General features: G+C 44.5%; 1 long non-coding RNA gene across 1 annotated transcript; it reads left to right on the top strand.

Annotated features, from left to right (window-relative positions):
• The first annotated feature begins 8,687 nt into the window (after positions 1-8,687).
• On the top strand, positions 8,688-11,187 carry LOC111769034 (uncharacterized). The gene is made up of 2 exons (XR_002801748.2): positions 8,688-8,799; positions 9,539-11,187. It is a non-coding gene; the product is annotated as an uncharacterized lncRNA (long non-coding RNA).
• The last annotated feature ends 361 nt before the right edge of the window (positions 11,188-11,548 follow it).

Raw genomic sequence — 11,548 nt, forward strand, 5'->3', positions numbered from 1 at the left:
CTAAATAGGCCTGAAGTACGTGGGCCTTGAGAGTCAGTGGTTCCACAGAAACGTGCGCTGAGACTGGAGGATATGATGCTTTCAAGTGTATTTTCTCTGGTCTAGGACCAAATATTTGTTTAACCCCTTCCTTACCTCTGTGTTATAGCCTATTAGATATTTTTAATGAGCTCTTCCCCATTGCACACGCGTTTATCTGTTCTGACTATGAACTATTCAAAGACAGGGACATAATTTCTACTTTAATTTATTCCATTTTGTATAGGTAATGGACTTACATGTTCAAAAGGAACAAAAGAAATATAGTGAAGCCTACTTCCCCCAGCCACCCATTTCCCCTTCTCATTGGCAGCCAAATATTCTTGTTGTCTTGTGTCTCTTTCCATAAATATTCATATATTTATGAATGCCCAAACACATACATTTCCCTTCCCCCTGCTCCCCATATCTTTTGTGAAAAAATGATTGTAGTATATGCATGGTTCTGCATTTTCCACTTATACTATACCTTGAAGTGCTTTTTACGTAGTATATAATGAGTTTCCTCAGTCTTTTTTATAGCTGTATGGTATTCTATTTTATGTATATGCCATAATTTACTTACACAGCCCCAAACTGGTAAATCTTTAGGTTGTTTTCAATCTTATGACACTATAAATAATACTGTAATGAAGAATCTTATATATAAATGATTTTCAGGTATGTGTGTGTAAATTCCCAGTAGTAGAATTTTGGGGTCAAGGTATATGTGCATTTGCAATTTTGATGGATATACTCAAATTGTCTTTACAGGTTTTGTCAGTTGACTCACTCATCATAATAATTGAGAGTGTCTATTTCCCCACACCTTCACTAATGCAAATGTGTCCCTTGATGGGAGCCTGAATTTTTGCAGGGGTTTATGTTCCATCATTGGGAAAATCAGCCAAATCTATTCACTTGTGATTGGTATTTGCCCCCCAGCATTGTCCTCAGGCATAAAAGTACCTGCCTCTTACCTCTGAATTGAGGCAGTAGAGGGTGTGTGTGTGTATTTGTGCTAAGGAGAGAAGTGGTAGATATCATTTAATGTGATTTGGGAAATGCCCGTGGAGTCTACCCCTCCCAGACACATATCCCATCAATATAATTTGATTTTTCCAAATTCTACATTTGGATTCATCTCTTTGCTTAAGATTTCGTCTCTTAGCAAAACACCAACCAATTGAGTCTTATCAGTCATTTGCACTCTGTTATGAATTACCAACCCCCCTGAGTAGTTTTTCTGTGGAAGAAATCAGGGAGAAGATGGGACGTAAAGGACTCTGAAAAGCAAAGGTGATATTCAGATGAAATCTATTTAATAATTTTAGCTGCTTCTACTCTGTCATCCAAGAGACGTGTCTAAAACCCAAATGTGGTCATGTCATTCTCCTGCTTAATTTATTTCCATGGTCCTCACCACTTTCAGAGGCAGAGACACATTTGGCATGGCGTGCAAGGCCTCTCACGACCTGGCGCCTGCTCACCTTTTGAGCGTCCTCTCTTTCAGCTTCTGCCCTTCGAACTGCAGCCACTCTTAACTTCGTGTAGCCTCTCAGGTGGGAGGTGCTTTCTCGCCTCCAGGCCTTTGCTTACGGTGCACCTCTAGGTGGATGACTTTCCCCACTGCCTCTAGGCCCGGTGATGCCGTTGCTCAGTCACCAATTCCCCTGGGTTTCCTTTGCCATCTTGCCTATTTTCAACACTGAAGACCATCTCGCGGCCTCCTTAAGGCATTTGTGCTTACTTCCATCCAAGCGAACCTCCTCACTGTTGCAATTGCCCTTAAAAGCATTTTTGTTTTTTTAATTCCTATATCTTAAGAGCTGGGAACACTTTTTTGGTCTTTTTTTCTTTAGTGCTCATAGCACAATAGGGACTCAGAGCATGTTTTTGCAGTGATAAATGAGTGGATTGTCCTTCAGCCCAAGGGAAGAATTAACAGTTAACTGATCAAAAAGGAATATTGGATGGAAGGAACTAAAAATTGACATAAGTCACCGTCTGGATTACCAGACCCTGACTATTCGCAATCTGACTGTATATTTAAAAATATACCCTGGCTGGAATCTCTTAGAAAACTAGTGCAAGAGAGTTGTGTTATACCAGTCCCTGCATAGAATCACTCAGTGGTGGGAATTGACTCTGACTTTCAAACCCCTTTAGCTACAGCTGTCCAAGATAGACAGCACAGCGGGGAAGCCATCCTTTAGGCTTGTGCTGATGCTGATAAGATGAAGACGCAGCCTGATGTTTTTCTCCTTTGTGATTGCCTAGGGAATGAGAAGGGAATAGAGGGTTGACACGACCCTGCCTCACCTGGCATGGCAGAGACACAGCTGGATGAGTCACTCTGGTCTCTGGGTCAGTATATTTGGCTTTGAGATGTGGGTTTGAATTGGGGAAGTTTGTTTTTATAGACCTAGGCCATGGAGATAAGGCACGAGTAGGTGTCCTTAAATCACTTATTGTAGTAAGATTTATCATATGTCTGCACTGAGGGTTGCGATGCATTTCTGCCTTGGATATGACAGTGATGTAAGTTTAAGTAACAGAGTTTCGCTTCCAAGGAGGCCTATGGGACCAGCCCATGTCACAATTCTCTAGCCATCTTTTCCTAGATATTATTTCCTTGATTCTTTGAAAGTGGGCGGATATTTCTCCAGACGTATGTGCAACTTATTTGGCTGTCAGTTAAAACTAGGCAAACAAAGCCCCCAAACATTTTCAATTCACAATATCATGGTTTATATAAGTCCCACAAGACCTCATATCATTTTGGTACTAGGATAATATGTTTTCCTTAATCACATAAAATATTGGTGAAATTTCTCTGTATTGTAGTGTGTGCATGTGTGTGTACATGCATGTGATGTAAGTGACCTGAGAGGTGGCTGGGATACCTGCTGAAGTTTCCAGCATCATCAGAGTGGGGTTAGGGTGATAGATAGTCCGAACTGCCTGACTTTCAGTGCTGGCTTCACACTAGCCTTATGACCCTTCGCAAATTGTTTAACATTTCTGTTCCTTATGTTGTCATCTGTAGAACGGATTGATGATGATAATGCCTTCATGAAATATGTTGAGGATGAAATGAATTAATATATGTAAGATGCTTTGCCTGGTGCTTGGCACATAGTAGTGTTTGATACATGGTAGTGATTATTATTATCAAGCACTCTGCTTGATATTGGGAGCACTTAGCAGATGAGAAATAGTGTGATGTGTATGAATCCAGGGCTGGGGTTTGGTGTTGAGAATATGCGCCACTTCTGCCTCTCTCCTCACCTCCTCGGGGGACCTGCAGATGGAATAGCTAGAACAGGGTACATTAGATATCCTTTGGAGAAGAGCAGGACCTGGGGGATGAACTCAGGCTGTGGAAGGAAGCATGGGCAGGCTGCAAGTAGGTTTCAGGAGAGCACAGGTGCAGTGGGTCAACATGGGGCTGGTCAGGCCGCTGGTGCCGGTGCCACTATTGTGGGGCTGGGGTTCTCAGTGGAAAATGACGAGAGAAGACAGGTTCTTGGGCCTGGAGAAACTGTACAACTCATTTCTCAGACCAAGGGCCAGTTTCTATACTCTATAAAGAACTCTACAAGCCAATTAAAAAAGCCCAAAGCCCAAAAAGTGGGCAAAGGATATGGACAGTTTGCAGAAAAAAAGAAATGGCTCTTAGGCACATGAAAAGCTACTCAGCCCCACCCATAAGAAGAGAAATGCAAATTACAATGACAGTGAAATGTCATTTCTCCCCTATCAGATTGGCAAGCATAAAAGAGTTTGATAACACTGAGAAATGGCTCTCTGCCAAATGGTACAACTTCTAGAGAGAAATTAGTTAATATCTATCAAAATTTAAAATGCGTATTCCCTTTGCCCTAGCAGTTCCACTTGCAGCAATGCATCCCACACATATGTTCTCAAACGTGTGAGATGATCCATGGAACAGATTATTCATTGAGGCATTGTTTATAGTAACAGTTTTCAGAAGATCCTGAAAGTCCGCTAATAGGAGTGCTTAAATAAATAACAATGCATGAATTTAATGAAATACTGACAGCTGTAAACCAGAACGGAGTACTTTTTTACAGATATGAACTCCGAGATTTGTTTAATGAAAAAGAGCAAAGTGCAGAAAAGCATGTCTCATTAACTACTACTTGCGTTTAAAAAAGGGAAAAGATTAGATACATACTTAGTATTGTATGTATATATGCATATGCATCAAATAGATAATAATTTGCCTGTCAAGAGAGGAATTGGAAACTGGGGTTTGAGGGAGAAGAGAGAGAGAAACTTCCTACCATTTTGTCATGTTCGAATTTTGAATAATATTAATTCATTACCTAGTCAATGTTTTAAAGAATATAACTACTGCATCCTGCTCTCTAATATAGCCATTGAATTTAATGTGAAAAAGTGAGTTATGAAATACTGATCAATGTAATTACTTATCATCCTACTCCTGTCCCTTTGACACTCACCAATATTTGAAGAATTTGATGCCACAGGAAGATACTCTAGCTCCCTATGTCCCTGGTGTCCACGATCAAGCACTGCTGGACATGCACCTGCCCCGGGTGAGATGGTGGTGGTGGCATGAGCAAGGCTATGGAGGAAACAGACAAGTTGGGATCCTGCCCATGTTACTCACTAGCTGTATTAACTTGCCTATCTTGCCTTACCTCTCTAAACCTGGGTTTCTTGGTCTCTAAAATGGAAATAATAACTGTCTGCTGTTATACATGAAGTTGACCTTGGCTACCCTGAGGTGCCATAGGATTCCAAGTATTTAAGGATAAAACTCATTAATAACAAGAGCTTTATTGTGGCCCACCACATCCATGTCCCAACTGGCCTCTGGGCCTTGTTGCACTAACTCACTCAGAAATGACTCGGGCCACTGTTTTCTGGTCTCTGCTGTCTCCCTGGGGTCGGCCTCTTTTCTTTCCAGGTCAACGAGATCTCCCTCCAGGTACCTTCGACTTAGCCCTGAGAATGTACCTCTTCCCCTCTTTCATGTCCAAAGTCTCTGGTGGCTTTTTGGACAGTCTTAATTATTTTCTTATGATTGAGAGAAATGGAGTTCCTCTAAAACTGGGATTGGGGGCCAGTCTGGAGCACCAGGGACCGGGTACCAGTTATTCTTATCTTGAGGGGATTTGTGCCAGGTACACAGGGATAGGCTGGTGTCTTCTTTCTCCTCTTTCTCTTCCTCCAGCTGCAGAGCCCTACGCTTGCTCTTCATCAGCATGAGTTTGGCTTCCTGTGATTTACAATCAAATGTACATAAAATGTACCTGTGTCTTGCCAACTGTTTACTTAAGCAACTACTGGAACCTGTTACCAGGTGACATCAAAGGTGGTTGTTTTACAGTTGGTCTAAGAAATGGTACAAGGTTTGAGTTTACATGTGTTCACATACTTTAATGGGAGAAAAATTCAAATATGGTTAATAGCTTAGTTGCTATGGCGAGGTAGAATGCTTTTTGAAAAAGTTTCTCTTTAAAGTCAAAGATTAATCATTTTCAAGGCAGAGGGAAAACAGAAGGAGAGAAAAAAAAAACCCAGACTGTGGTAGGCTAGATTTCCCCCAGATATTACCACTGCTTCTGTCTCTACAGCCGAACATAACAGCTGGTGAGTAGGGAGAAACTGGAGAAAGATCTTTTTTGCCTTTAATCCAGTACGCTGTTTTCCTGTGCCCGTTTTACTGTAATTCGCAGCGGCCGCGGGACAAAAGCTGTTGACTGATATGTGCAATTACCTCCTCTAATATTGCTCTCAACTGTCGGCCCTGACTGACAAAAGTGGATGAGGTTTAGTTAAGGTCTGGGAAAACACTCTTTTAATAAAAGCCATTCCTGTCTCTATGATCGCCTCCCTCCCTCAGACCTTTTCATCTGTTTTCTGGAAAGATAAGGCCTGGTGATGGAAAGTTAAAAAGTGGTGCTGAACTTGGACATTCGCGACGCCACCGTTGACCTCACAAAAATTCTCCACAGCCTCTGTGTGGGTGCGATTTGCATTTGAAATGAGGAAAATCAGTTTGGGTCATTGGGCAGGGTTTTCCCAGAAAGAATAAGAGGCTATTTTAGAAAGTTAAACCAGATTTTGATTGGTTTCAGCCCTCATTGGGTTTTTAGGCAAAAGAAAGCCTGGAGGAGGTGTTCCCTCAGGGTCCTTCCATGGATTGCTGGACTCGGACGCTCCAGTTCCTAACGGACGATGTGCACAAGCTAAGCTGTGTTTAAGGAGCTGTATGTGGAAACCTCCTTCTCACCAATGCCACACTCCCTGTGGACACTCACGGAGTGTGGCAATCAGAAGAGGGGAGCTCGAATCCTCATGGGGAGCCCCTGCGCAGCCCCGAGGGGCAAGAGAGGCGTATCTAGTGAGAAGCTTACCACCTCCCCCGCCTCCTGCCCATTCTTTGTTTAGAAGAATTCATAGTTCACACAGAATGAGGATAAGATCGCATGAGTGAGGAGATGCCCTATTTACAAGTGTGGTTTGGAAGACTGAAAGGGAAACTATGGGAAGATGTCCTTATAAAAACTGAAAACTGTGTGGATTGGAGTGTGTCCCTGTCTTTTGAAAGGCCTGCTGGTTGTTCTCAGTTCAGACTGCTGGCCATGGTGCAGACCGAAGGCCATTCTTTAGGAAGGCTGGGCAGACCTGGCAGAAAGTGCTCACCCATTTCGTTGACTGGCTGGGGCTGAAGAGGTTGCAGTGTATCCACATGCCCAGAAGGGAGCTGGTTTAGGTACCAGAGAAGTCTGCTCCCTTATCCGCAGGTGGCGGGGGGGGAGCTTTGTCCTATCAGTCTCCCCTGTGTTGGCACGCAATTTTCATAACATAGTTTGTAATGTGATGAGGTCCACACATTATTAATAGTAGCAAAAGCGTGGCAAAGTTGTTCCTACGCGGTTTTAATAAAGAACAGAGGGCCGCGCTGCCCATGAAGTGAATTATGTGGGACTTTAGAACCAGGACACAACGTATTCCTCTCTTTCAAGTATCTGCAGACTCTTTACTAAAAAAGCTTCGTTTAGGGATAAGCCTGCCTTCCACCTTCACCCCACCCCACCCCCATTGATGCGGAGGCTGTGCCCCAAGTTAACACCTCATTTGCTTTCTGTAGGGGTCTCAGAGAATATCAGCTGCTGGCAGACGGGAATGGAATTTGACTCAACAGACATTTATTGCACTCCAGCTGTGTGCCAAGACATGCCCTGAAATCTGGGAGTGTGCAACACAGGGGAAGAAAAGACTCATTGCCAAGGAGCTTTCGCCTAGGAGGTGAGAATGAATTTCAGCCTAAGGTGGTGAAATACCGAAATGCTACACGGGAGGTGAGTGCCATGAATCCATGGAGGAAGAGGAGGAGACTCAAGCATGGCTAGGTCAGGGATGGCTTTCTGGAATAAAGAGATGCCCCAGCTGAACCATACAAAATGAATTATCTGTATTTTCTACTTAGAAAATGGAACAAGTGGCAACTGATTAATTCCGGAGGGGGGGAATTATAGAAATGTGTGCATGCATGTCTGTGTATGTGTGTGTTTGTCCTTACTCAGCGTTTTAAAAGAGAGAGTAAAGAGCTAAAGGTTAGTCCTTTACGCATTCTCCAAGGAACATTTGAGATCCAGCTGACCCCAGAGAAAGGGAGACAGAGGCAAGGTGGTGGCCATCTGGGGAAATCAGTGGCTGCTGCAATCAGACTGGCCCTCGATTCCAGGAATTTCCATCCCTATTACTCTGCTGTAACTTACCCTCCTGCCATTCAGCGCTACCTGCAGGACAGGCTGGGCCTTTTAACTAAGGGACTTCTTCCTTGGCATCCCTTACAAGTACACAAAGGTCACTGCTTTATGCTCAAGGGACAACAAAATATTAAATGAGGCTCAGTGCCTCTCTTAGGGCACTAACAGCCCAGTAATGCAGACAGGCCCATAAACAAATAATGGCATCCTGACGAGATTCCCTAGGGACAGGAATTGGGCACTGCCGGGGCACAAAAGAAGAACGGATGACCTGGCTCTGACTTTAATGATAAGGAGGGGCTCACCTGATTTCCCTGTTTGTGCTAATAGCCAGTGATTACGCTGTGCTTTTCCCATGTCAGGCCTGGCTCTAAGTACTCTATGCATAGCAACACATGTCATCTTCACACAACCCCACACGAAGACACGGAGGCAGAAAGAAGTGTCCGAAGGCACACAGTTGGGACCAGGACTTGAGCCTGGGCTGCCTGGCTGCTCATCACCATTCATTACCAATGGGGAGCAAGCTCCATTCTGGCTTTTCCTTGCTGGAAGGTGACTGTCTGAGCCACAGTCTGATCTGGCTTCTGGGGAGGAGAGGGCAGGGGAAACTTATACAAAGCATACTGGGAAAAAGGAATCTTTTTTTTCAGCTACGGAATCCTGTCCCCACCCCCCACTCCCACACACAATCACGTGTGCACTTACACCTACACAACACAATGCTGAGGCCCCTTCTTAGTTACATTAAATAATCATCTCTGGGAGCAGACCTTGAGCATCTGAATTTTTCCATTTTTTAAAAAAGATTAAATGACATGCAGACCCCAAGTAAAATATTCACAGTACGGAAAAGAAAGTCTGCGTACCCCTTCCACCTAACCCTCAATCCTTCTTCCCGAAGGCAAACACTTCTGACAGTTCCTTGTGATCTGTTTTCTTCCAGGAAATTGCGTTTGCACATACCCATCTGTTATTTTTAACCTCTGGGGATGATTGTGATAAATAGGTGGGTGAGACTCTCTGACCTGGGCCTGCCCTGGCCACCTCAGAGATGCATCTGTGGGGAGGGAGGGCGGGAAGAGGGAGATGTGGGAAGTGGGGAGCTTTCTGAGTAGACAAGCAGACAGGAGATCCAGAGGACAGAGCCCAGACAGAAGCTACTCAGTGCAGCAGACTGCTTCCGAGTGAAAAGAGGTGGTACTTCCTCTAATCCACACTGAGTATGTAAGAGCTAAGAAAGGCACAGTGGCCAGACAGTCAGAATTGAGTGAGGATGGGATGTGAAGGTTTATTCATCCATTTATTCCAGGTATTTTTATTTCAGTCCTTTGGGAGGTAGTAGGTGTCAGGTCGCCCTGCACTTCATGGGTCGAATACAGAGTAGGTGTGGTGACTGTCATACAAGAGGCACAGGGGAGAGAAAGGCAGGAGAATGTCCTCATGTTCAGTCTCTGGGATAGACAGACATGCAGAAACTCATGTGTGATGCAGTGTGTTCTCCTAATGGCAGGTAAGTGGAAGGGATGGTGGAAGGGTGGAATAGAAACAGAAACTTCAGGGATTTCTTTTAGGACCCAATCAGGGCCTCATTAGTCAGAGTCTTGAAACAGGTCATGAACTTTTTGGTCACCAGGTTCTGGAAGGGGTACAGATTGATCTGTCACAGGCAAAGTATGGGGACATCTGCGGTTGGGTTGACTTGGGTAAACATGTGGTTATAGTTCTGCGATTTCTTTGCTTTCCAGGGTCTCCATGAGCCGCACGAGGAACAGGTGGTAAGCCTGCCTACCCATTTGATAACCCTTCCTTTTTGAAATGCAGGCCAAGTCTGAGTTAGAAGTCAAAGCCTTCCTTGAGTTTTATTGCTTTTAGGACTTTTACAATGGCTTTTCTATCTTTCCAATAATACATTTACATTTTCTGAAGACAATGTGTATCTGGAGAGGATCATTATGTACTCAAATCAACATTTTTGAAAAATGGATCAGAAAGAAATTTTCATGTTGTATCCCAGACGAGCCCAGACTGGGTTCCAGAAATTTTTTGCTGAATGGTTTTTGCAATAGGAAGGACTGTGAATCTTTTTTTTTTTTTCCAGCTGGAAGGACTTTTGATGACCACCATTTTGCTTTTTCTCTTCCTTTTAAAATTCCTACTGTGTGCCAGGTGTGGTTGTCAGCACTGTGTCTTCACAGCAGCCCTGCAAAGGAAGTATTTTGCTCTTGTTGTTATTTTACAGATGAGGAAAATGAAGACGCCCCCAAATTTAGTGTCTTACCTTAGGTCTTGTTGTTCTGATAAGTGGTCCCACTGGTATTTGAACTTGGGTGAGTCCACATGAAAGTCAAGCCTCTCATTTTGCAGATGAGTGAGCTGAAGTCTCAAGGTCGCTTGCCTCTTTGGTTGCAGATCTTGGGGCGCAGGTCTTCTGAATTTGTGATGAGTATGCTTTGTATGACAAGAGGGTCACCCCTGAGGAGTGACTCCTGCCTCTAGTCTCTTCCCTTTTCAATGCATCCTGCATACAGTCACCCTACAACCTACCCCCAGGTCCCCCAGCCCCCAAATCTATGCTTGTGGTTTCCCAAAAACTACAGATGATGGCCCAAGGCTGTGTCCATCCTGATCTCTAACATCTGGCGTGGACCCCACAATCCAGCCACATGGAACCCCTACAGTCCCCTGCATGAATAAGATATATGCTCTCCTGTCTCCATCTTTATTCACCTTTCCCACTTGTTGGCATACCCTCTTCTTGCCAGATCTATAGGTCCAAATACTACCTGTCTTTCAGGTCCATCACAAATGCCACTTCCTTCATGAAGCTTATTATGTCCCAGAGTTGTATAGGATCTGTTGCTCTTCCTGAGGGATAAGAGACAGGGTGGGGAAAAAAAGGGAAGAGAGGATGGATGGAAATCAAGAGAGTAGATATGAAGCTGGAGATGGGTGCAGAGATGGATGACCCCAAGGATAATCAAGATAAACAAGAGTGGTGGCTTATTGAGTGCTTACTGTGTCTTGGAATAGTGCAATGTCATCATCTCCTTAAATCCTCACAGCAAGTCATTGGATTGCTACAGCGGGGATTCAAGCCTACTTCTGCATGAAGTCAAAGCCTATGCTGTCCCTCATCGTTGTGTTGTTTCCCAAGACAATTGGGCGTGGTGCAGAAAAAGAATGGAGCAATCATCAAAATGGAAGATTAAAGAGATGAAACAAAATTGGGGGCATGGACTGAGACAATGCAGCAAGGGACACTGGAATTGGAAGACATGAGTGAGGGACATGGCCAGAGTGGAACTCTCTTAAGGCTTGTGGCGTTCAGTCCCTGGACACTTTGTCATAACAAGGCAGCTCAGTTGGCAGTGATCATCTGGGCACGGGGACCACATTCATGGCTTGCATATCTTGCTTTGTGTTTTGGGGTTCGGGCTCCCAAGCTCCCTGAAGTCAGGGATCGTGTCTATGCCTTTTTGAAGTAGAGACACAGTCCATCCTACCAAGTGGCCACATGGGAGGCACAGAAAAGCAAGCATCTCTGTGCCCAGGCATGCAGGGAGGTTTCCCAGGGAGATGACGGGTCCAGGTAGAGAAGGGAGACAGGGTGTGGGAAACTCAAGGTAGAGGCCAGAGTACATGTTTAGGGAAGGAAGCCGGGAAAGTCAGGGGAGCCGTGTTTAGGGGTTTGCCCAAAGTATAAGTCAAGAGCAAACAGTGGGAGGAAGTAAGGCTGGGGAGGCAGCTCCTGGAGG

The sequence above is a fragment of the Equus caballus genome, chromosome 19 (assembly GCF_041296265.1).
Source record: "Equus caballus isolate H_3958 breed thoroughbred chromosome 19, TB-T2T, whole genome shotgun sequence".
Classification (NCBI taxonomy): Eukaryota; Metazoa; Chordata; class Mammalia; order Perissodactyla; family Equidae; genus Equus; species Equus caballus.